The 26,197-nt window shown below is 35.1% G+C and overlaps 1 long non-coding RNA gene across 2 annotated transcripts in view; it reads right to left on the bottom strand.

Annotated features, from left to right (window-relative positions):
- Positions 1–26,197, bottom strand: part of LOC108527852 (uncharacterized) — a 37,918-nt gene that overhangs the window by 3,927 nt on the left and 7,794 nt on the right. Inside the window, exons 2-3 of one of the 2 annotated variants that reach the window (XR_001884954.1) lie at positions 9,724–9,788; positions 1,785–1,989 (exon numbers count right to left, since the gene is read on the bottom strand). This is a non-coding gene — a long non-coding RNA (uncharacterized LOC108527852). Of the gene's footprint in view, positions 1–1,784; positions 1,990–9,723; positions 9,818–26,197 lie in introns of both variants that reach the window. The other variant, XR_001884953.1, reaches the window with a different exon arrangement.

Raw genomic sequence — 26,197 nt, 5'->3', positions numbered from 1 at the left:
AGACACTTCGGGATTCAGAATAAGTAGACATGATCTCAAGGAAAATAAATTCACACAATTTTTTAGGAGGGAAAATAAATTCATACAAATAAATATAAAACAATTTAAGATTTGGCATATAGAATTGTGGTAGAATATGCCAATATGCCATATCAGATGTTATACAATGAAACTTTTTTTTATAAATGCTTCTGGATGCATAGAGGAAGAGATATAGCTGCCAACTTGGGAGGGGAGAGGAAGAGGGATGATGGGTGGAGATTAGAGAAAGCTTTACAAAAATAGTGAGATTTGAGCCAGCCTCCAAGACTGCAAAGAATTAGATGAAAGGATATAACAGAAAGAGGATCAACAAGAGCAAGAGCAAAGAGGTTGACAAGTATATCCCCTCCTTTCAATGGTGGTGAGTGTGCTGTGATGATAGCCTGATTATAGGAGGGAAGCTCTGATGGATAAGACTGAGGACAGGCTGCTGAGGACCTTTAATTCGTCATGCTGAAGGATTTGGGGCTTCTCAAAGAATGATGAGAGCAGTCTAAAGATGGATCTATCATCTGAAAACCTTCCTCAGGTAGAAAAAAAAAACAACAAAACTATGTATTTATGTGCTTAGCAACTGTTTGCTTTCTCATTGTGAATGGTTAAAAATTTAATGTGGTTGGTTTTGAAGAAAAGCAAACAAAACACTTCGGAATTAGAGTGTTTTTCAGGTTTAAAGTTTTTTGTTGTTGTTGTTGTTTTTTAGTTTGTTAATAGTTTACACCCTGTGAATAATGCGAGAGCTGTATCTTTTCTACACTGCCATTCAAAGTGCAAATTAGAAAGTTTATCTCCTTAAGGTTTGAGCTTGAAAACTGATAATTACAGATTCCCAGGATAAACAATTAACTTCCTGTAAACTGATATAAGAATGAGTTGAAGCCAGGCACAATGATTCATGCCTGTAATCCTAGCACTTTGGGAGACGGAGGCAGGTGGATCACCTGAGGTCAGGAGTTCGAGACCAGCCTGGCCAAGATGGTGAAACTCTGTCTCTAATAAAAATACAAAAATTAGCTGGATATGGCGGTGGGCACCTGTAATCCCAGCTGCCGAGGAGGCTGAGGCAGGAGAATTGCTTGAACCCAGGAGGCAGTGAGCCTAGATTGTGCCATTGCACTCCAGCCTGGGTGACAAGAGCAAGACTTCATCTCAAAAACAAACAAACAAAAAAAATGAGTTAATGCCTCTAGAAGGAAAAGTTAATATGGTAGGTTAATTAAATTCCCTTTTCTCCAAAGAAAGAATTTTTCTTGAGCTATCAGCTTCTCTCTAGGACCCATACTTTAGAAATATCTGATGTAGAGCAGGTCACCTCTGCTTTTAGACTAGCACCTAATACTCTGAGCACTGACTCAGATCTGACTAATGAACTGTATGTATGATGGACAGAATGAGAAGGTATAGCTGCATTAACCAGGACTTAGTTCTGTTCTGGAAGAGAGGTATGAGTTCTATCATTAAATTTTAAAAACATTAGGATTAACTCCTAAAAAGTACTTTTCTGTGATCTAAAGTATCATTCGTGTCAGACTGGGTGATAGGCACATAACCCTCTTTCTCCATTTTACTGTTGTTTTCTGATCCTTATATGAGAAGAATGACTAGAGAAGTGAAACCTGTTAAAACAGATATATAACTAGTTATCTAGATAAAGAGATTAAGAGTCAACTTGTGAGTATGTCACATAAAATGGCAAACCAAAAAACAGAAATCCAAAGGTCAAAGTATATTCATTTCCTTACTCATTATGTCTGGCATGAAGCTTTTTCATCTTCCCCAAAATATATTGGCCTCCTCTTGGAGAACTCCTCTTCCTCCTTTTCAATTGTTCCTTTCCAATGGGGGCAATCAGTCATAGGGCCAACCTCTTGGCCATCCTTGATGATTCTATAAAGGGCTCCTAACTCAAGCCTGACCAATCTGAGTACTTCCTTGAGACTTTTTGAGCTGTATTTGAGAAGAAAAGAGAAGCAGTTATCTGCTTTTGAAACTTTGAAAAGTGAGTCTTGGGCTCAGCTAGTGGCCATCTTTCTGCCATATGGACAAAGCCGTACTAGCAGAAGGAAGCCACTGTGCAGATTGAGAAGCTTAGATGAGGAATGGAAAGGAAAGATCCTGAAAGCATTCAAATGTCTGTGTCTTTGTTCCTGACATGTTACGTCACTGTACCTGCCAAGGTTATATGAAATAGTTCAGTATCCAACCAATCAATTTTTAATTCTGCATAACTTAGTTAAGATAGCTTTCTTTTACTTGCAACCAAATCATTCTTGCTAATACGAAAGAATGGGTATACCTATCCCTTTTTTTAAAATCTTAAGTCAAATCCTTATATAGCTCAGAAATGACTGAACTGTGTATTAAAGTTTTCTCTTTTTTTCTAAGCATCTCCTACTGATGATAGCTTTCCATTTATTTGATGCATATGGGTTCTTCAGTGCTTTGGCAAAACTTACAGACCTGTTAAATTCTCAAACTTGTAAAATTTCCATATTGCCATGCTAGATAAAATATGATTACCTTATTTGTTTCACTACATCCACAGACAGATTTCTAAAGAATGTTGCCTGTGAGTATAGTAAATTAATAAACTGTGGGACCTAATAGCTGAACATACTACATTAGGGAATTGGGGAAAAAAAAAAAAAATTCTTAAATGCTTCATTGGGTACTCTTCATTAGTTCCTATGTCTTGCTCTGTTTTATTAATTCTATTACTGATTCACAATAAGTTATTAACATTTTGCATTTAAAATCAGATCAAGGGATAGTATGTATTTTTTCTGAGTAAAGCAGATATCTAGTTCATTTTACAAGATTTTGATTGTGTCTGAGTTCCTTATTAAATCACCTCTTTTCTTTGCATTTGTTCTCAGCAGTTGCCAGGCAACTGCTATGATACTTGGCAAAAATATTCTGAGAGGATTTTTTAAGAATAAAATTAGTAGAGACACAGACCCCTTGTAAAGATGGATATTATAGTTGTTCAGATGTAAAATTAGCCACTATGAATGAGGATTATTATTTAATATTATACTAAATGGGAATTTCTGTCCAATTGTAAGCTGGGTCTCCCACCTACAATTTGCCTAAATTGCAAAGAATATCTTAATTCCTGATTTAAAAAGAATATGAGGTTGATAAAAAATAACAATGACTCTTTTATTGAGTTTAAAAAGGTAAGTGATGATAAATGAATTTGCCCAAGCATTTTTCTCACTGATTCAGGCTGCTGCCCCTGGCAGAATTGCCCAGAGAAAAGCAATGGTTTCATTTAAGATTTCTTATTTCTGTGGTTTAAATGTGTCCCCCAAAGTTCATGTGTCGGTAACTTTATCTCCAGTGCCACAGTGTTAAGAGGTGGGGCTTTACAGAGGTGATTAGATCATGAGAGCTTCACCCTTATGAATAGATTAACGCTGTTACCTTGGGAGTAGGTTAGTTATGGTAGAAGTGGATTCCTCATAAAAGGCTGAGCTCCCTTTCCTCAGTCTCTTGAGGGCTCTTTCACCATATGATGCCTTCCACCATGTTACGATGTAGCAAAGAGGCTCCCACTGGATGCAGCCCCTAGATCTTAGACTTTCTAACCTCTAAAACCATGAGCTAACTAAACTTCTATTGTTTATAATCACCCAGCCTGTGCTATTCTGTCCTAGCAGCACAAAATGGATTACGTTACCTGTTGAGAAAGAATTGGCAAGACTAAGGTGGTGATTTAATCCACTCAGCCTTCTTCTAGAGGCAATCCTATGTAAGATGCATTTTAATAATTTAACTACCATGCTATTAATCACTTAGAAACAAGTCTTATAAAAGACTGCTTGGAATATTAATGAGCAGGCCAAATGAAATAAACTATGTGAAAGTATTTTTTACAGAATACTCTTGGTTTCGATTTTTGTTGTATTGGTACCAGTGCTGGTGGTAATTGCTATTTTAAGAAGAAATTCAGTTTAGGATCTTTCTGAGAATGACTTCTGTTTTCTACATTTCATTCTAGAGCTGAGTGTTAGCCTTGGTGACGGCAAACATGTATGTAGATTAAGGGAGACAAATCAGCTTTTTGAGTTAATGGATGTCTTCAGTCAGAAGCCAGAAAGATTTAGGAAATTAGTGCTCTTATATTAATAATGGCAACCCCACAATCTGTGCTCTAAATCCCATCTCCTTTGCCTTTCTTTTGAACTATGCTCAATTACTGTCATTTTTCTACATATTGAAATTCCCCCTCTCAGCCAGAACTCTTCCTTGAGTGTGTCAAGCTGTCCAAACCTATTATAATAAGAAATAAAAAAAAATATGATTGAGCAATTATTTCTTATTTGCTCCTTCTCAGGAATGTTGCTCACCTATCACAGCTGAATTTCTTGGTTGGGTTGTGAGGTGTGTCTTCACTTATTTCTCAGCCTATTGTTATTTGGTTTGTCTACGTATTAGAAAGGGCTTTCCCTAGGGAATAAATTTGCTAGTTCAGTTGAGTCAGCCTTTCTATAGAATTTGAAACTATTGAGAATTAGGAATCAAAATTCCTCTTTAGTTTCAATTTTATTATTTGATCCCGCTTTCTCTCTAGCTTTTTAGAATTGTTTTAGGAACACTTTCTAACCATGTTATTGTTTAAATATTAGCACTATTCAGGAATCTTATCTAGGCTCCCTTACCATAAAGAATACATACTTTATGTATTCTCCATGAGTGATTTTGTCACTCCTGAGTTTCTACGACCACGAATTTGCTCTTGACCCAAAATGATGTGTGTGTGTCTTTATGTGCCTGTGTGTGTGTGTTTGTGAGAGAGAGAGAGAGAGAGAGAGAGAGAGAGAGAGAGAGAGAGACTTCAGTCCACATTTAGAGAGAGAGAGGGACTCCAATCCACATTTTTTTTTCCCTTAGCTCCAGAGCTCTTCAGCCAAACCCATTAGAGCTTAGTGTGGATGTCTTAAAACCACCTAAAATTTAACATGCTCCAAATGACCTCATTCTCCCCAGTACATTTTCACATTCTTTATCTTCCTTTTCATTGAATAGCATGTTTGTTTACATATATTTCCAAGTTTAAGTTCTGACCTAATTCTTAGCTCCTCTTTCCTTTCCATCTCTAAAACAATTGTCTAGGAAAGTAAAGTATCTGTCTCATAAATACTTTTTAAATGTCTCCTCCTTTCCAACCCCATTATCTCCACCGTAATGATCTTACTTTCTTAACAGCTTAATCAAATATTCTTCCAAAGGCCAACTTAAAGCTCTCATCGTGTTTCCTCTTTATATTTATTTAAGGACAGAGAAAGATCAAGGGGAAAATTGTGCATTTTTCACTTTTCATAGTAGCATATGGATAGTCTTAATATTTCATAAAAATAATATATAATAGCAAATAAACATAGTTGGGGGTTAGAAGAACTGCATATGGTTTTCCTAGTTAAATATCAGCAAGTGGATATACTTGAGAACTTCTGAAAAACATTATTTTCACGGATGTGGAGTGAGGGGTATTTTCTGTATCCATCTGAGTCTTCTAAACTTAACTATGGTTCACATATTCACCAAATCCAAGGAATTTTAAAATCCTACCAATGCAAGGCCTGATTTTTAAATGTGAACATCTAGCTGTTCTAGTTTACAGATGTGAAATGAACTTCCATCTGTTGCCTTTTTGAATAGTGCAGCATTTCCTTCTCCTGCCAGAATTAATTAAGAATGATGCTCAAGAATCTTGGTACCTGGCCTTGGAATATAAAGCCACAACATTCAACCCCACCTTCTCCCTGACATGGAATGCTTTAGTGGTTACAGGTACATTCAGTGTTAGGTAATTCTGAAAATTTTCTAGTTAATTCAAAACATTTGAGAGACTATATCCTGCTATTAATTGGTATGATTCAGGTCATCCAGGATTTTTAGCTTGTTGGTTAACCATAACATGATCGTGATGCTTATATTAGTAGCATGCATGTGTATGCACATAGACAATTACTCATGATAAATTGGGCATGCAAATACTAGAAAAATGTGAGGAATATATAGCAGAAATAATGGCATGCTGTTAATGGAGGAGGAAGAAGAAGGGAAAAAGGAGGAGGAGATGAAGAAGAAAGATTGTTCTTGATAAAATCAAAAGTTTATTCAGTATAAAATCTAACTCTGTGGGAACATTGTTAGTTAAGTACTGGAGACTGAAAACAAAATACAATAGATTAAAAACTGAAAAGAAGACCAAAAGGTAGAGATTGTGAGTGTAAACTTGGAAGAAAACTGGCGGTTAAAAAGAGATTAGAAAGTGGCTCAAGGGAAACAGGACTGGGGAGTTTTATTGATTAAAACAAAACAGATTTTGCACAAGAAACAAATACCTTTTGAAGACAAGGTAATAAACTCTATTTAAAAACAAAGAGTGGCTTTGTTAACCGTTTTCTTTTCTTCATAGTAGCTCCGTTGCTGTACCATCATCTGTGCCTAAGTTCACATGTATCCAACACCAAGAATTTCCTCACTTGAGCATGGCAGTGTAAGATACTACACTGTGTAAAGAATCTCTCTTCTTTGAGGGACATGGATCTCTCTCCTTTGTGGGACTTGCCATTATCTTCAACAAACTAACACAGGAACACAAAACCAAAAACTGCTGTTCTTACTTATAAGTGGGAGCTAAATAATGAGAACACACAAGCACAGAGAGAGGAACAACACACACTGGGGCTTATCAGGGAGTGGAGAGTGGGAAGAGGAAGAGAAGCAGGAAAAATAATTAATGGATACTAGGCTTAATAACTGGGTGATGAAATAATTGGTATAACCAACCCCCAGGGCACATGTTTACCTATGTAACAAACCTACACATGTGCTCCTGAACTTAAAAGTTTAAAAAAAAAAAAAATCTCAGTCCTGCTGTATCCCAAATACGAGGAATTTTGGGAGGTCTAATATCTTCATGAGATGACAGCTTGGACATTTCCAGTAGATTGTCATTTCCTGAAGCCAAGGCCCATATCAGTAATTCATTTGCATCATCTTCAGCATGTGAGCACAGTGATATGCATATGCAACTTGTTGAGGGGGTTGTTGAAAAACATAAAAGGAGGGAGGGTATGTCTGTCCGTTTCTGGCTCTGTCCTCGTGACATTTTTACACATGGCAATATTTGTAGTCTCTCAAATCAAGAAGATATAGAATTTCTAAAGATTTCTCACTGTTCTCGTTTAATATGTCAAAGTCTGTAATAAGATGCCTACATCTTTGTAACACCTTACCATTTATAGATATTTTCAGTCTTAATATCTCACTTGAAGAAACTGAAACCCTGTGATTTAAACCACTAGGATAGAGTCTTTTCTGCAGAATGCCAGTCACTTGCCTTTTCCACCATATTATGGCTTGACCATTGAGCTCTTGCCATATAAAATACCAATGTGATGTTGTTCATCTGAATTAGGTGACTTTATTTGTTAGAGTATTGTGGTGAACATATAGATATCCAAAGAGGACCAGGAAGACAGCAGAAGATAAGGGAGAAATTACAACAGGACCCGCTGGACACACTGTTGAAGTATGGTTGAGGAGAGTTGGCAGATAGGAATGATTCCCTGCAGATGAGAATGATCTGCTGACCCAGCCTAGCTTCATCCAGGCCCCTAAGCCTAACTGGATGATTTCTGTGACTTACTAGTAGCCAGTTCATGAGTTAGTGCCAGCTTCCCCTGATGGTGCCCAAGTCATCGACTATAATGACAAATGCATTTGCCCAAACTCTGAGTTCTTATCCTCGTGGTTTGATTAAAGCATGATCTACAAGCACTAACTCAGACTATGTTTTTACTTGTCTTCCATTTGTCTACAATTCTCATTTTTAAAATCTCCTATTTTGGTTTAAGATTGCTGCTCCAGTATTTCAGTCTAGTTTCTTGAATTTATTCCTGTTACTCAGTTCTGGTATGTGTGTAGGCCAAGTACAATACTGAGAAATCTTGAATGCTTTTAGCAAGAAAGCTTCTTTACTCCTATAATAGTCTCCCAATATTGTTTCATTTTTATATTACTTGTTCGTTTTTCCTCCAGAATCTATATTTGGTATATGAAGAAGGCAATAATAGAATCATAGAGTCTTATAGCCGAAGGAACATTTGAGATCATCACAGAATTTGAATGGAGATGCCTTACAGTTTTTGGCAATGTCTAACGACTTCTCCATGGGACCCATGACCCTCTGTCTGCTCTGTTTTAAGTAGAGCAGACCTACTTTTTTCTGTTCTGTTTTAATCTTGTTCTTTTTCCTAAATTGTTTATTTATAATTAATACAGTATATTTGCTGCTTTATGAAAATAAGCAAAAATTCTGAAAACCACGTATAAAGTCCAACTATTGTGACAAAGATAAGTGACACAACTATTGCCTGGATTGTTCAAGCAACTTTCCTGAAATTGTGTTTTGATTTAAAAACAACCCCAAACTCCTGACTTTGTGAATTTTTCTTTATAAAACTGTCTTTATAATATATCCCTTAGCCCTGTACTTACATCCATGTTCATATTTCCTCTGCATGTTGTTTGGGCTTTTGTGACAGAGTTACCAGACAACTGTGGCAGTTTGTAATGATCACTAGACACATAGACACAGCATCAGAAGACTTGGGCTCTTGTCCTATTTTTGTTTGTTTGAGACAGAGTCTCGCTGTGTCGCCCAGGCTGGAGTGCAGTGGCATGATCTTGGCTCACTACAACCTCCACCTCTGGGTTCAAGTGATTCTCCTGCCTCGGTTCCCCAAGTAGGTGGGACTACAGGCATGCACCACCACACTCAGCTAATTTTTGTATTTTTAGTAGAGACAGGGTTTCACCATGTTGGCCAGGGTGGTCTCAATCTCTTGACCCCGTCATTTGTCTGCCTTGGCATCCCAAAGTGCTGGGATTACAGGCAGGAGCCAGCACACCAGGCTTCTAGTCCTATTTTTAAGACTTATTACATGTGTGATTTGAGTCTGGTCATATATAAGCTCATGTGCCATATAGGCTTGTGAAGAATGCATTTAAGCTGAATTATCTCTATAAAAATTCTAGACTTGTTGTCAGTAAGTATTGTATATATGCTTCCTGGTCTCTAAATCTGTCTTCTGCTTCTTTTTACATCTTCATTTAATATCAGGCTGCCCATGGTAACTTTGCTGCAATCAGACTGACCTTTCAGGTTCTTATACATAATGCAGTTTTTCTGCTTCTAGACCATTTTGTTACCCTTAAATGAAAATATCTCACTAACCACTCTTTGCATGGCTACTTTTTATTTTTTATGTTTAAACTCACAGACTCTCCTTGATTACCTAATCTAGACTGTTTTGATTATTATACTTGTACCTTATCTTCATTCTGATTTGTTTATTTATAGCATTTATTACAAAATATAATTGCCTTGTTTGTCTGTTTATTGTCTGTCCTCAGAATCACTGTGAGGGAGGGGTCTTTTTTGCCTAGTTCAATGCTGTGTCTCCTGTGCCTGCCAACATAGTAGATGTTCATGTTGATTAAATACATATTAAATAATGGAAGGAAGGAAGGAGGGAGGAAGAAGGAAAGAAGGAAGAAGGGAAGGAAGAAGGAAGGAAGGGAAGGAAGGAGAAAATCGAAAAGAAGAAGGAAGGAAAGGAAGGAAGAGGGAGGGAGGAAGAAGGAAGGAAGATTGAGGCTTACAGTAGTTCTCTTATTATTTGCAGTTTTGCTTTCCTCAGTTTCAATTACCCATGGTCATCTGCAGTCTGAAAATAGGTGAGTACAGTACAATAAGCTATGGAGAGACCACATTCACATAAATTTACTACAGTATATTGTTACAATTTTTCTATTTTATTAGTTGTTAATCTCTTACTGTGCCAAATGTATGAATTAAACGTTAAGTACATATGCGTAGAAAAAACATACCGTGTATAGGGTTGGTACTGAGTTTCAGGCATCCACTGAGGGTCTTAGAACCATATACCTTGCAGATAAATGGTGGGGGGAGTGGGGGTGGCTACTGTATCCCATTTTCCTCTCATTTGGCATCAATGTTCACTGTAGCATATGAAGAAATACCTCAAAATCTGGAGTGCTCTTTAGACAATCTATGTGATGATACCCACTCTAGATATTTTTCCTTTTCTTTTTTTTTTTTTTTACTGCAGTAGGCTCTAGAATTCCAAAGCCTGCCTCAGTGTAGTTATTTATGACTCTGTTTATACTACTTTATATTACTGTATGTCTAATTCTTAGAACCATTGGAAATATCATTCATAAACTTCACTTATAGTGGAATTGGAAGGAGTACTTGCTTAGGACAGGAGCCAGGGTTTTCAGTGAGACACAGGTGCTCCAGATCCTTTCTCCCTAGCCCAGACTGTCTCCTTATCATGTCATTTAGGATTGCTTTTTGCCTCCAAATTTAACGGAGTTAGGATCTCAGCTCTTAAGACCACGTCTCTCTTGCTTTTATCTCAACCAAATACATCACAGTTACTTTGCTCCTGATTTTTTAACTCATCATGAGAAGAAGCCATTCTCTGAGAAAAACAGTCCTCCACTATGGAATTTTCTGTTTCAATTAGTATATTAGATTATCTCTTAAGATATTTTATAAGAGGAAGATACAAATATTTGCTTTCTCTTGGTGCATGTAGCTAGGGCATTTAGTGGCAACTAAGGCTTGCTATTGGATATACAACTGGACCATTAAGCATAGAAATTTGCATAGACATTGTTCCATACTGTTGAAAACCTGAGTTTCTCAGGCGAATGGGGCATAGCTTAAACATTATCTACCCAGAACAATAGCAAATAATTGCACATAATGAGAGATTTTTAAATAAATATATTTGCATTTCATTTTTTAAAAAATTAGATGCATTTATTAATAGAAGAAAGGCAATATCTATGAAATTCTCAATGAAAATATTTACTTGTTGAAAGTCCTTATTTGAAAGTAAGTACTACCAGATAGTCTCACACTACAAATAACATTTGTTTATTTAAATTTGACATGTAGCCATTCTCCTCTGTCTAGTTCCTGCTTCCATTTTACTTTTCTAGCAAAGATGTATTTATGTAAGTGTTTAAAATTCTAAATATATGCTAATTGATGGTAGGAAGAGTGATGCCAAACACATTTGCCACAAGAATAAAGCCAAAGGTTAAAACTCTGCTGCAGTGACTTCAGAAAGAATTGATTTTATATTAAATGTAGAAAACTATACAGAAAATGGAGTTTACTTATTCAATGAATACATATTGCATGCCTACTATGCACCCATTGTGTTCTCGGGGTGAATAAGGAAAACGAGTTCCTTGCTCTCATGGATTTTATTTTCAAGTAAAGAGATACAGATAAGAATAAATGAATGAATGGCAAATGAATAAATATACAATATTATCAGGAAATGATAAGTGCTATCTAGTGAATTAAAGATAGTCATAAAGGAAGGCAGTAGAGTATATGGTTAACTGCAAACTTATGATTAGAGAATGCAAATTTAAGCTAAATTTAGAATGATAACAAAGCAGTCACTGGGAAAAGTATTCTAAGTAACATTAAAACCCATGGTATAAATTAATGTAGTTTGGTTGAGGAACAGAAAAAAAGCTAGTATTGCTAAAACGAAGTGACTGTGGGTAAAAAGTTTGAAGAAGATTCATAAATGAATGGGAACAGATTATTATACAGGGCTTTGAAACTCAGGATTCGAGGTTTGGGTTTACTTCCCAGTTTAATAAGAAGCCATTTGATAATTTTAAGCAAGGCCACTATAAGGTTTCATTCATGTTTTGAAAATAATCACTGTAGTTGCCACATAGAGATGGATGGAGTCAAGGGAACTAAAATGGATTCTGGGAATCAACCAGATAGGTGGCTCTTGAAGTAATTCAAACAGAGATAATTGTGACTGGGACTAGGGTGGTGGTCATGGAATAGAAAAGAGCAGATGGTTTCAAGATATGATTTGGAGTCAGAAGAACTTATTGATACTGAATATGTGAGATGGGAGAAAGAGAAGAACCAAGAAAAACTCTATATTATTGGATTGAGATAATGAGATTATGATCCCATTTACAAAAATGAGGAAGACTGATATAGAAGTAGGATTTTGCATAAAATCAAGAGTTCTGTGTTGTCCATATTAAAATTAAGTTTGAAATACTTATAAGATTTCTATGGGTTACAAGGAGTAGTCAGCTGGAAATAAGAAGCTATAGTGGTCAAAAATAAAATGTTTAAAGTTATGGAATGAAATGAAGTCACCTAAGGAGAAAGTGAAGAACAAAGAGAAAGCCCTGGAGGAATACAACAAGAGGTTAAGCAGAGGATGTGACTCACCCCCAAGAGACAAGGATGACCAGTTAAGATTGAAGAATACTAGAGAACAGAAAAGCCCCTAGAAGCCAGAAGGAAAACAAGTTTCAACTGTTTTGTATACTACTGAGAGATCAGTAAATATTTATAACATGGTGATAGATGCCCTCGAGAAAGATTCAACAGTCTAGACTTCTGGGTTTCTCTTTTTCATTTTGGTAGGAAGGTGAAGCCAGTTCACCTCTCTTAATCTTTTTTTTATTCAAATATAAAGTGAGTCAACATTTCTCTGCTTTTATGCCCAGGATAAACATCATTAAATCACAGCATTCTTTTTTGATAAATCTGAACTCCATCAGGAGCCTTTTTCAACACAGTTCTCATAACCATCCTGACCCATCTCAAAGTTTGTATGTAAGGTGACATCTCCTTACAATCTTTGCTGTAAATATTCTTTGAATCATTTTATAACTTTGTTTTTATTTTATGATTGAATGAAAATGGTACATGATACTTAATAATTTTAAAAATCAGCTCAGATAAATAATTTAGTTTTAATTTCTGTCCTTTGTGATATGATCCTTAAAATCCTTGTCTGACTTTATAAATATATTTTAAGATCCTGGAATTTGTAGATTCACTATGCGAATAAAACACATCTCAGATTCATGTGTTCATTATCAAAATATCCAAATAGTTCTATATAGTGGATGAATGACCTAAGCAGCTTAACTTTTTGTTTCTTAATTTTCCTTTCATGGAGATAATGATGAACATTAATATGAACTAAATCTGACAAGCAAAATAAGCAAGATAAATGTAGTATTATAATAGGAGGATCTGATCGTGATATTAGAGTCAGGTACCAAAGCAAAGATTTTAGGCAGACAGTGAACAATGATAAGCAAAGGCACAATGTTTGTGTGAGGTGAAGGGTAGCAGAAATGTGTTCTAAACAGAAGAAAGAATGATGTGGAAACTCTGGAGTGAAGATCTTTTAGTGTTTTAGGAAATGAAATGAGACCGAAACAGCCAGAGTGTGATGAGCTATGGGGAAGATTAGCCAGTGGCTCAATTGGAAGACATGAAATTAAGGGGCAAATGACATAATCACCCAAGCTTTTTTTTTTCTTTTTTGAGACGAATCTGCCACTGTCACCGGGCTGGAGTACAATGGCATGATCTTGGCTCACTGCAACCTCCACCTTCCGGGTTCAAGCAATTCTCCTGCCTCAGCTTCCCAAGTAGCTGGGATTACAGGTGCCTGCCACGATGCTCGGCTAATTTTTTTGTATTTTTATTAGAGACAGGGTTTCACTATGTTGGCCAGGCTGGTTTCGAACTCCTGACCTCGTGATCCATCTGCCTCGGCCTCCCAAAGTGCTGGGACTGCAGGCATGAGCCACCACGCCCCGCCGTCCTAGCATTTTTAAAAAGATCACCCAAGCAGTGCTAGGGATAATAGATTTGAGATAATGATGGTTGTAGGGAAACTTGCCAAGGGCTATGACAGTAGTCTGGAAAAAGATGGTGTTACCTTGGCAAGAGACATGACTTGTAGAGATAGAAAGTCAGGCAGGTGCCAAGGATTCTGTCAGTCCTCATAAGTGACCATTTGTTCCTTCTATCAGTGGCATAAACATTTTGAATACTATTAAGAACTTTGGTACATGTAAAAGTTATTATGTTTTAGTGAATATTGCTCTCTAAGTAAATTTGGTGTAATATTCCATGGACCAATGTCTTTTTCTCATTTTAAAAAAAAAAAGATGATTAGTTTTAATTAAAGAAAAGCTTTTAGTTGCCAGATGTGTTTATACTACAGGCAAAGCTTTGCCCCCTATGTATATGTCAAAGAATGTTTATACTATAATGATAAAAATATATAAGTGCATAAAATTCTGGTAAGACAGAATGAGGATTTGATGCCAATGCCTCTCCCGGCACTGGATGACCAGGGTTTTAGTCCTAGTTTTTCTTTTCTCTGTTCTTGTCGCCTAAGAAAATTTGCTTTCTAGATGCATATACCGTTCTCAGGCTGATGGTAGAAATATTTATAGAATGTTAAGCTTTCCTTAAATATTTATTATAAAAACATCATTTATAGATAATATTAAAATGAACAGAACCAAGTGAGATTATAATCTCATTTCTCCTTTAACTGGTTTTATGTCTGGTCACTATTGCTAAAAAGATGGAATGCATTTTTGGTTGCTTGTTCTACCATTAAATTACTTAGCTTTCACCTTATCCCAGAGAGCCTGCCACATGGAATGAATAGTCCAAACCCCACACTTACAAAACTGGGATTCTATAAAATTGTAAGTCCAGTGAGAAATCATATAAGGACTGTATCTAGGGATAAAGTTAGAGCTTTCCTCACATAATTGTTTCACTTTATTACTAAACAAAGGAGAATGCATGCAGATAATTTATCAGAAAGGTCAGAATGTTTAGGTAATATCTTTATAGAAACTTTAGCATTTAGAATCAATAATGTCATTGAAAACATAAAAACAATAATGTCATTGAAAACAAAGCTATACTTTAAAGTAGCATAATTCTGGGCGATGAAATCAGTTGAAGATTTCTTTTGCTCTCTTTCTCTTTGTAACAAGGTACACTGAAAATAAGCAGATGGCATTCTGTGGGCTGAGGATGAATGACTAAAGATTCATGGCAGGACTGCATCACAAGACTATGTGTAATTGATGCATTTAGCTCTGAAAGCTTTTGGTTCTGCAGAATGTTTAAAGCATTGCTGAAACAGCATTGAAAGAAAAAACTGAAATTATTCAAAATTACAATATGATGAAAATGAAGTATTTTCAATATCACTTTTTTAGTCATGATGATTCTAATCATTGGTAATTCTAAAAGCTGTACAATGTGTAATGATATTATTATAAATAATGTCAGTAAGACCATTGTATTGTTAGATTTCTGCATTTGTCTTGCTCTTATTTTTTTTTCTTCTTTCATTTGGCATTTATTGAGGTCTTACTATTTGATAGACACTGAGGTTATTAAATGAATACTATTCTGACCCACAAAAGGCTTATAATCTAGTAGGAGAAATAAATTGGTACATTGATAATTATGAATGCTCTGATTATGCAAAAAACCTGTCATTTTACACAGTGATTATAATAAAATGAACTTAGCCTATATACACTCTTACTATTTCTAAACTGCTTTTGTGTTTCAGTTACCTAAAAGCTTACATGGGGCAAATGTTATTCTCAATGATTTGTTTTACAATTTAAAATGATTACTTAAAGCTTCTATTTTAAATGCATGCCATTTTGCTTAATTGCACTTTATGTTACAGATAGGCTAAATAATGCCTATTTCAAGGATAGAAATTGGTCTACCAAAACAAGACCAGATGCTCTCCAAGAGGTTTAATTCAGTTACTATGCTTAAACTTAGTTTTAGAAATTTGAAAGTAAAGGGAAAATGAAATCATATTGAGTTACATAAATTCTTATCAGAAAGAAGAAAGCAGACTAGTTCTCTTAGGTAAACTTTTTCTTGCTCTTGATTTTAAAATAAGCTTTTCACATGAGACCTCCTATAGAAAATGTTAAGTCAGCGACTCATATTATGCTTTTATACCTAAATGTAGAAACAATTTTAATGTGACTATTTCTTAGAATGGCCATCTATAAAACTGTACAGTGAAATGATTATATTCAAGTATCTGAGGAAAAAGGACTTTACAGGAGGCTAGCCAAGTATGGTTGAGAAATACTGGGTTCTGCTGCTCCAATGTACTACATAGAAATGAAACTAGTTTAAGGAATGTAAGAAAAGTGTTATCTTTATATTGTCTTAATTATAGATCATTTATGTCACTGTGGCTTCGATGAAACTTGTATACATGATAACTATGGTTATGTTTTCTGATGTAAACCTGGTGCCCTGGTTTTTGTAGCTCTGGAGAAGGGCAGGTGATTTGCTTTGGAAACCAAATAAGGTGACAAGGTTAGCATTCATTCTATTATAGGAGTAGTCTGAGGTCAATACCGAATTGCCTTCCCATTTTATAGATAGGAACTGATTCTTAGAAAATTCTCAAAATTAATAGCCTGGGGCTGATATGAGAATGTGGTTTTTTAATCCCTGATACAATCAAGTTTTTAATATAATATTAGAAATGTCCAGAGAGCAAAGGACCTTGACAGTAAATACACCTCAGATCGCAACAAGGGATGTAAAGGCAGCAGCTTTTCTCATATGTGTAATTCACATTTAACTTGGTGGTTAATTTTTAAATGCTGCCAGATCATTTTGCTAATTAATCAGGCATAAATTTCTGGGAAATCACTTAACTATTCGGAAATGGAGGAGATATCTGTAGTAGAATTTTGAGTCTCCATTAGGACATTGTATGATAAGCACCTACTTATAGGCAAGTTATTGCATTCTGGTCATGTCTTCACCTCAACCAAATGGAAGATTGACTAAGAGATAACTGAATATCTCATCATTCCAAAATAATTGGAAGAAGATACATTTTCATATACATTGTATGTATTTCATTATAGGCAAAACATTGTCAGTTATAATTTTCAAGGATATTTTATACTTTTGTGTGTTTTTATCTGCACACTTGAGAAAAGTAGAATAATATGAGAAAGTGAAATATATGTTATAATTATCTGTGTGTTTAGACTAGATAAGTCTCAGGGTACTTTTTCCAAAACACATGCATACTGACCTTGATCACAGTCTTAATATCCCGGAACTACCCTAATCATTACCCAGAGGATTCAATGTTCTGTAGAATATACACTGTACAGGGATTGTTCAGGGACAACAATTCCTTCCAGGCAGCAATCTTAGAGATATGCAGTTTCCAGAAAGTTTCAAAGTCATCTCTTTTTCTTAACCCAATCATGTTAGTAGATTTATGAAGACTGAATAAGTATTTTTACCATGATGCCCTTAAAGCAATACATTTGCAGAGGATGGATTGAAATTTAATATAAACGGATATTGCAAATTGGCCAATATGTATATAAAACAATCTGTTGTAGCTACCCAAATCTTCAGGGCAAAACTCTGGCTGTTATCTTCATGGAATTAGATAGATATAGAGAAGCCATGTGGTAGATATGTTTTTTGCCACCCCATTAAAATGACACAGAGCAGCAAACTTCTGCCCGAGAGGAGATGGCATCTGTGATGCCACAGAGCCACTTAGTGACAAATTAAGACCTAGAACTCAGTTCTCTGATAGGCAGTTTACTGTTTCACTACTATATAAGTTGTATGATACTGAAATGTATACCTTTGCAGGAAATGTATGCAGCAGCCGAAGATCCTTAGAAATATAAATGTTTCTAATGTGTCAAGGAAAAATACTGTAATGGCAAATTTCTGAATGCTATATCCATGTTAACAGAACCTGAGTATCACATGTTAACATTTGCTCAAGAGTCAAAGGGATCTCTCAATTATTAACAAACTATAGATTTGGGACCAGTGTTGACAGATCAGGATTTAAAGGACAAATAGCCCTGCATGTTAAGATGTGGACTGTATAGGGCCTGAATGTTTAAAACAGTCCTCATGGAAATCTTAACCTTTTCCTAAGGTGCTTTCATACATTCGGTTGTCATCATTTTAAAATTGAAGGCCATTCAGCACTGGATCTTGACAGGAATATTAAATGTATCACTGGTCTTAAGGAAGCACTAGGAATAATGTTACTGTAATTTCTAAAATAAAAATGGTAAAAATGATCTCTGATTGGTTGGAAGAGGTTCCAGCTGTGCTATGATTTGATTTAATGGTCCAGAAACTGACCTGCTTAATGATTTACTTTTAAGCATGCTTACCTTTGAAAAGAATTGTATTTTAGGACTCTGTATTTTACCTTAGAATATAGACAAATTATTTTAGAAAGGAAAAACAATAAATAAAATTGCTTCTGATTAAGGTATTAAATCATATTGTCCTATTCCAGTTTTTTTTTTTTTTTTTTTTTTTTTTTTTGCCCCGAACACAATAAAGAATACACCAGACTGAGAATTTGAAAATCAAATAAACTAAGCTTTCTTAAACCCCTAGAAATATTAAGGGAGAAGTGGCCCAACTTATTTAGGCTAATGGTCATCTCTTTGTATTTCTCAATTATTCTTTCAACAGTATCTAATTAACATCTAAACTTCACTTGCAGCAATTTCTAGGTTGTTTGTGTGTCTTGCAAATGTTCCTTCAGATGGACATCAACTTACAACCTGAGGGACAAAGATGCCGTTGGCCCCAATCGCTGCATGTGTAACTGTGTATATAAAGGTCTGAAGAAGTCACTGCTCTGTTTACTTTCCTCCTCACTCCTCAAATGCCCACATTTTCAGTCTTAGCATCAGGGATGGGGAAGGCTTGGGAACTGACACGAATAGAGAAGAAAATAGAATAAGAGCAATGAGAGAATTTAACACAAGAGGCTCAATTCTCTAAACTATAACTATATTCCTAAGTGGAGGCCTTCAAATATGAATATTATTTGATGCCTGTTTTTGAGATAAATTAGTCACCATGTTACATTGGGATGACAGAAATCATAGATTCACACTTACCTTTATAATTCTTTAAAGAAAAGATGGAGAACAGACGTTAATTTACAAAAAAAATAACTAAATACTTAAAGGTAGCATCATGTCAGTTACCCCTTAGTTAACACTGATTTTATCTAGCATTAACACAGGTTACATGTGTCATCAAATTTCATATATATTAAATTGTGGTCCCTTTTATGGTCTGTTCACAGAATATTTATGATTTTTACATGGCTATTATAGGGAAATGCCATTATCTGGACTGGGGGGAAATAATTTGATTAGATGTCATAACTTCTGAGTTTTATCATGCCTGGTATTGAGCCATGTTACTTTAGGAAATTCACTAACCCCCTTAAGGGAAGTGAAAGCATCATGATTTTACATGGTATGAGTTGATAGTATAATTTGTTTTTCTAAATGAACAGAGTAGTATATAAGTATTAAAAATTTCTATCATATTTAAAATTATTTAATGTCAACTCTTTGTTCAGAATTATCATCCTCAATTCTGGCTTTTAATGTGAAATAGAAAACAGTGACTTTCAAATATTGTTTACTGTGATTCAGAATAAATAACAATATATTTCACATTACAATTCAGTAAATACATGATAGTATACATACACACACATACACACACCCCGCCACACACACACACCCCTAAAAATATTATTTCTACTCATGATGCACTTTGACTTTTGTGTTATATTCTATTTCATTTTTTTAAATTCTGTTTGTAATCCACTTATCTGATTTAGAAGTTAAGTAAAATAAAGGATTTATAGTGTGCTGTCAAGGAAAAATAAATTTGATAATGCAGTCTGCATAGTCCCATGCAAGATCTAAATGCACTGAAATTTTTAGTTAATTTTCTAACTGACCAAATCAGATCTTAGTTGAACTGGTGATACTTATTACTGATTTCTGTTTCCCAGAGTCTTGATTTCTAAGGTTCTTTCTATTTCCAACATTTTATATTCTAAGGTAATGATACCTAAATTCGGAGACACAGAAGAAATCATTGACTCCTGGGACATGAGAACAAGGTGACAATATCCTGAAGTGCTTATTTTCCTCTTTTAGCTTTCTGGTTTGGGGAATTGTACTTCTTAGCAGTGAGAGAACTAGAACCCAAAGAGATAGCAACAGATTGAAAGAAGAGGAGATACAAGTCCCCTCCTTGCATCTGACCCTTTGCCACACAGATATGTCTTGGACATTGGAACTCTATGAATGGAGTTTAAAATATGTCCTTAAATATTTTAATTTTTAATTCTTTTTTGTTACTCAAGTAAGTTGGCTGGTAGGTAACACTCCATGCTACCAACATAATTTCCTAATTACCAATAGTTTCTTCCATATTAGAGACAAAATTAGACTTACCACTGAAATTATCACCATTCTGACAAATATTTTTGAAAATATCACTTATATTCTTATTTTTATAGATTAAGCCAAAGCAGAAAGTGAAAAATGCAAGCTGGTTGGATACCTTTATTGGCAATAAAATAAAGCAGAGTTCTAATTAAGCTATTTCTGTTAAATGATTATAGATAACTGCTCATCTTACAGATTTCAGATTTTCTTCTAGCCATTCATGCTTTCAAAATCTATCCCTACTTTTCTTTTAGATGACCTTTGTGACTGTTAGAACTGTCTGGATTTTAAATTATAGAAATCTAACTATAAAAGAATAACTAATCATTTTGTACTGACTAAATGTCTACCATATGCAAAGCATTGTTCAAATTGTTGGAAATATGCCATTGAAAGAGATAGATACAGCTTTTGAATTTATATTCTAGAAGGTAAATTAGAAAAGTTATGGACTAACATATTAGATTTTAAAAGTTACAAATATGCTATCCATTATAACTTTTGTTAAAATATGAAAGTATCATATATATACAGAAAAAATTGAAAACTATATGTGAGCATTTAATTTGGCAGTGTTTCTGTGAAAATTGTAATTATTTTGGCACACTATATTTTCCAGATTTTTTACAAATGAAATGTAATATTTCATTGTAAAAATTAATACATATTCTTTATGTATATATGTAGTATTAATTTTAATTGTTACTACTTCTGGCTCGTCTACCAAGTGTATAGCTCCCTAAAACCCTGGACCTGCTTTTGTTGATTCTAACATACCCTTATCCTCCAGTGTATCACATTTTCTTTATTCAATTAATTGAGCAAATGATTTGTAAAAGAAAAGATTAACATAGCTTCCACCTGGAAGGAGTTAACAACCACGTGGTGAAATAGATATGTGAACGACTGGAGATTACACAGTGAGGCGGACAAAAGAAATGTAGATCTGAACCACAGAGTAACTCTAAGGTAGCTGAAATTAAGTGATCATAAATAGTATTTGCATATTTCTAACTACCCTTAATTTTGAGGTCACATTTTGCATCCCTAAGTCAGATCATTTTATGTGATAGAAATGAGTAGAGACTGGGGAACAGAATCTTTAAAATCAGAGCCATCTTGAAAAATAGTTTACCAATCTGGATCATGGTTAGGCTTCATCTACATTATTTCTTGGTGTTATTGTTTATAAGTTCTTGGTCAGTATACACCCTCCTGAGATCATCAAAAACTGTCCAGTGAAAAGCACTACCTTGAGGCTGTCAGGTCGCCCCCACCTATCTTGAACAGCTTTGCAGTGCTGTTGGCTTATAAATCTCTAAGCCTCACCATTGGCAAGAGCTGTAATTACTATGACAGGAACCAAAGACTCAAGCTTCTCGCATGGTTGTTAACTATATTTGAGGGTTAATACTTCAAAATGAGATCCTTTCTTATCCAGGAGTCTGAACAGGAAATGAACCGGACCACTGTAATTAGGATTCAGATTTACTGACTGTTTCTGAGAGAGGTTCAATAGGATTGTAGCATCTCTAGCCAATCATGCCATGTTGCTCAACCTTAAAGCATGGCTTATTAGCTGTCCATCTGCTTTTACTTGTGGCTTTCCATCTCATCAAGCAGTTTGAGGACACATTTCATGCACTAGAACTGGCTGGGAAATAACTATATACTCATTGTAATATAACCCCATTGTTATTTACAGTTAATTAGAAAGACGAGTCAGAGTATTCTTGTCTCTATGCATAGAGTAAGATATCATTTTCAGACTGGCATATTATTTTCCTTCACTTGATGAATGTTTACTGTCATGGCTCAATAAGAGATGAACTACAGTCTGCTAGTTTTGGCAGTGTGTGCTTAGTGGGGATGTTTAGCTTATCCTCCCGAATTACAGCTCTATCTATTTTATCCAGTTTCATTAATCTTGTGAGTGCCTTCATGGCCAATGATATGGCTACTGCTAGCATTGAGTAGAGAATTGATTATAAGTGGACTAGAGCAATACATCTATGGAAGCCAGACCCCCCAAATGATTTGGATGTCATTTTAATTAACACAGAACCGACTTATAATAGACTGCAGCATTCTTTGCAAAAGGACAGTCTCTAGAGAGATAGCTAAGAAAGAGGTAGAATATGACTCTCTGGGGAAAAAATACACTGGGAATATAAGTTGAAACTTCAGAACATGGTGATTCCTGGTAGGCCATACCAAACAATAGAAACATTTCTCCATTTTTATGAAAGAAAATCGAGTTCAACTCAGAAGACATTTTTACATGGAAATGCTAACTACCAAGTTGATTTTCTGTGGGATGGGAAGAGTTACTTCAACTGAAAAGAAACTAGGAACCTGTGTTGATTTAGAAAAATGCTACGTATCTGAAATCTCTTTTGTATTTCTCACTGCTGACATGTAAAATGTCATTTTGATTCTGCTCTTCCTTTCATCAAAAGCATCGACATGTCAAATACCATAGAATCCTTGAAACAAAGTCAATAAACCTACGTTCTAAAGTAAGGAAGAAAATAACTGTCATTGTTCTGAAAAAAAGTTGTTTGCTAATGATGTTTTTTTGTAATGGTTCTTATTTCCTCATCAGCTTACATTATAATTTCAGAGATGCATTTCCAGGAGGAAGTTTTTGATTCCTGGAAAATTATATGGCTTATTCCTAATGTATTCAGTAATCTTGTTAAACCAAGTGATGAGGATGATGAAGATAATCGCTAATGCTTATGGCACACTTAAGTTGTGCCTGGCTAAATGCTTTTTATCTTCCTCACAACAAATCTGTGAGTTAGTAAGAATTACTACTTCTACTTTATAAATGCAGGACATCTCTATCAATTGCCATGAGGAACTCAGGCCACAGAGGTCACTGCCATTTCTGGCATTCTAATCCCTATATATTTCAGCACAACTCCCTGCCTGACTTGATTTCTCTCCTCTCAGTTCTTAAAACCCTGCTACTTTTTCTTCACTCATCATCAAATATTGGGTAACTTAATCTTTTCAAACGTTTCTTTGATAATTTGGATTGTTGTGGTTTATTTGCGATGTCTCTGCCTTGATGGTACAGCCTCCCATGCATCCTCCTCAAGAAGTGATTGTTTCATTTTCATACCCCTTCATATCGCTGGCCTTGGGTGGGATACAGACATTGCTTCTCTATCTTGCTCAAAAAGCACCCAGCTTTGAATTTTGTATCATTATACTAACCATTAGCTCTCCTTGTTGAAGTCTGCAGTGCCACCCTGGTCATTCCTCCTAATTTCTTGATGATTTAAATACTGGTTCATTGTCACTCTTTCTAACACTTCTCCCTTCATGGTTCTTAGTGATTTCATGAGTGTGTGGACTCTTTTTATGATAGCCTGGTCTCTTAGTGTCTTGACTTCTCTCTGCCAATTACTTTGTTCTCCATAAAATTATACAAACTCACTACTCATGATCATACCACATACCTTCTGATTACCAATAACTGCAGACTCTCCGTGATCTAAATTTTGTCTGTTCCTCCTTCTCACCAGTGCCTCCTCTCTTTCCACCAAACTTAACAATCTTTCGATCTCTAGTTAACTATTTACAACTCATTAATCATATAAATGTTTCCTGTACCTCCCACGTTTGTGTCCTATTTTTCTTATTTAGCTTAAAATCAATATTTATTCATTATTATAATAACTTCTCTTATATGTGCCATTCACTTGCTTTTGCTTGCTTCATTTTGGGAAGCAAGCAAAGAAACCCTGATGAAAGCCACCTTTCAACAGTTCTGTGTCTGCAACGGTGCAGCTGAACATGACTGGAAGAAAACAGAATTGTTTGTTGAAATTGACTAGTTCCAGGTTAGATTTCTGTTCATCAACCTCAAGTGAATCCATTCACTTGTACTCTCTTAGATTAATATTTTATACTTTCCTTCCTCCCTCTTCTCAAACCATTAGTACATCCTTTTTCAAATCATGGTCTGAAATCCTATTTTAATGAGAAAATAAGTGAAATCATTAGAAACATCCCACCTTCTCTCACCATCACATCTGAAGAGCAGCCATCAGCAGTTCTCATATGCTCTGCTTTATCTCCTGTATCAGTGGGCAAAATCTCCATGTTAATAGCTAAGGTCAACTTCTCTACTTGTGTCACTGGAACCCACTCTTTTTACCTACTCAAGGTTGTTCCTTCAGCAGATGTTTCCTCTTTATCTTGCATCATCAGTTTTTTTTTTTTTTTCCATCCTACTACATCATTTTGACCTGCAACATGCTATTATTTCTACCGTTAAAAAGAAAATAATCTATCTGGCCCAAGTTGTCCCTTTAGCTACCAACCTGTATCTTTCCTTCCCTTAACAACAAAGTTCTAAGAAATAATCATCTATACTTACTGTCTCCAATTTCTTCTCTTGAACCCACTAAAATCAGATGGTAACCTTTACACTCAACCAAAACTGATTTTATAATGATCACTGTTGCTAAATCCAGCGATCACTTATCATTTCATTTCTTTTTTACTTGAACTATCAGCCAGCTCCCTCAATCTCTCTTCATTGAGCTTCTAAGACACATATTGTCCTGTTTTTTCTCCTGCCTCATGGGCCACTGCTTCCAGTTTCCTCTCCTGGACCCACTTCATATCCCCTAAAATATTGAGTACTCCAGGTTTTGCTCTTGTACATTTCTACTTCTCTAACTACAATCAATCCTTTGGTGGTAGCATTCAGCCTTGCATTCTCAAATGTCATCAACTTTTTAATCCCAACTTTGTATCTCTAGCGAAGATCTCCCGCCTAAGCTCCAAATGCATATATTCAAGAATTTATTTAAATATCTAATGGCATATCAAACTAAACATTTCCAAAATTGAACTCATATCCTCCAACTTTAGGTATAGCCTTCTCACAGCATTTTATATGTTAATTAATGGCAATTCTACCCTTTTAGATGCTCAGATCAAAATCTTGGGTCATTGTTTTCTCTTCTTTTCGGCAAAGTGTTTCAGTTCAACGTCAAGAATAAATCCAATATCTAACAGTGAGATCACAGGACACGAGTGTCATCCGTGTCATTATTTCTATATTGGTCTAAGACATCTGAATTATTTCTGCAGACATTTCTCTCTCTATATATATATCTGTATCTATATCTATAGATACATATATATCACGTATACATCGCTGTATATATACACATATATATTCATATAGATATGAATTCTTTGAGGATAAAATATATTTTCTGCTTACATATTGCCAATGTAAAGAACCATACCTGGAAAACTGATATTTAATCAATATTTGTTGAGTGAATAAACTGAAACTTAGAGCAGTTCATTGTTTATCCAAGGTCTGTGAATTTAAATTTCTCTCACTAGATTGAATATTCTTCACACTATGCTATATTGCTTATTTCTTGAATACACCACTAAATTATTTTTCTGTAAATTAAGCCTTTAAAATGTTTCATTGTTGAACTCTTAGAAGCAAATTAATTTATACATAAAGATGTGTAGTTTAAAACACACATACATATACACTCACATACACACATAGCCACCATTTTAGAATGAAGTGCAGACCATCATCCAATACTAAATATATCTCAAACATCTTGGAAAAGGAAAATATTTCAAGCAGAAGAGGATATTACTTCAACATTATATTGGATGCATCCCAGTGTTTGACAGCAACTTGGAGTTAAATACTGTGGGAATACCCTTTATCTATAATGATTAATAGATTTTTCACTTCAAATACTTTACAATTTGGAATTCTTTAAAATTTAGAATCCTCTTATTCTTATTTTTTAAATTTATTTTTTATTTTTTATTATACTTTAAGTTCTAGGGTACATGTGCATAATGTGCAGGTTTCTTACATATGTATACTTGT

Source organism: Rhinopithecus bieti, unplaced genomic scaffold, assembly GCF_001698545.2.
Source record: "Rhinopithecus bieti isolate Rb0 unplaced genomic scaffold, ASM169854v2 scaffold_2572, whole genome shotgun sequence".
Lineage (NCBI taxonomy): Eukaryota > Metazoa > Chordata > Mammalia > Primates > Cercopithecidae > Rhinopithecus > Rhinopithecus bieti.
The sequence above is the reverse complement of the archived record's forward strand: the minus strand, read 5'-3'. Positions and strand labels throughout refer to the sequence as shown.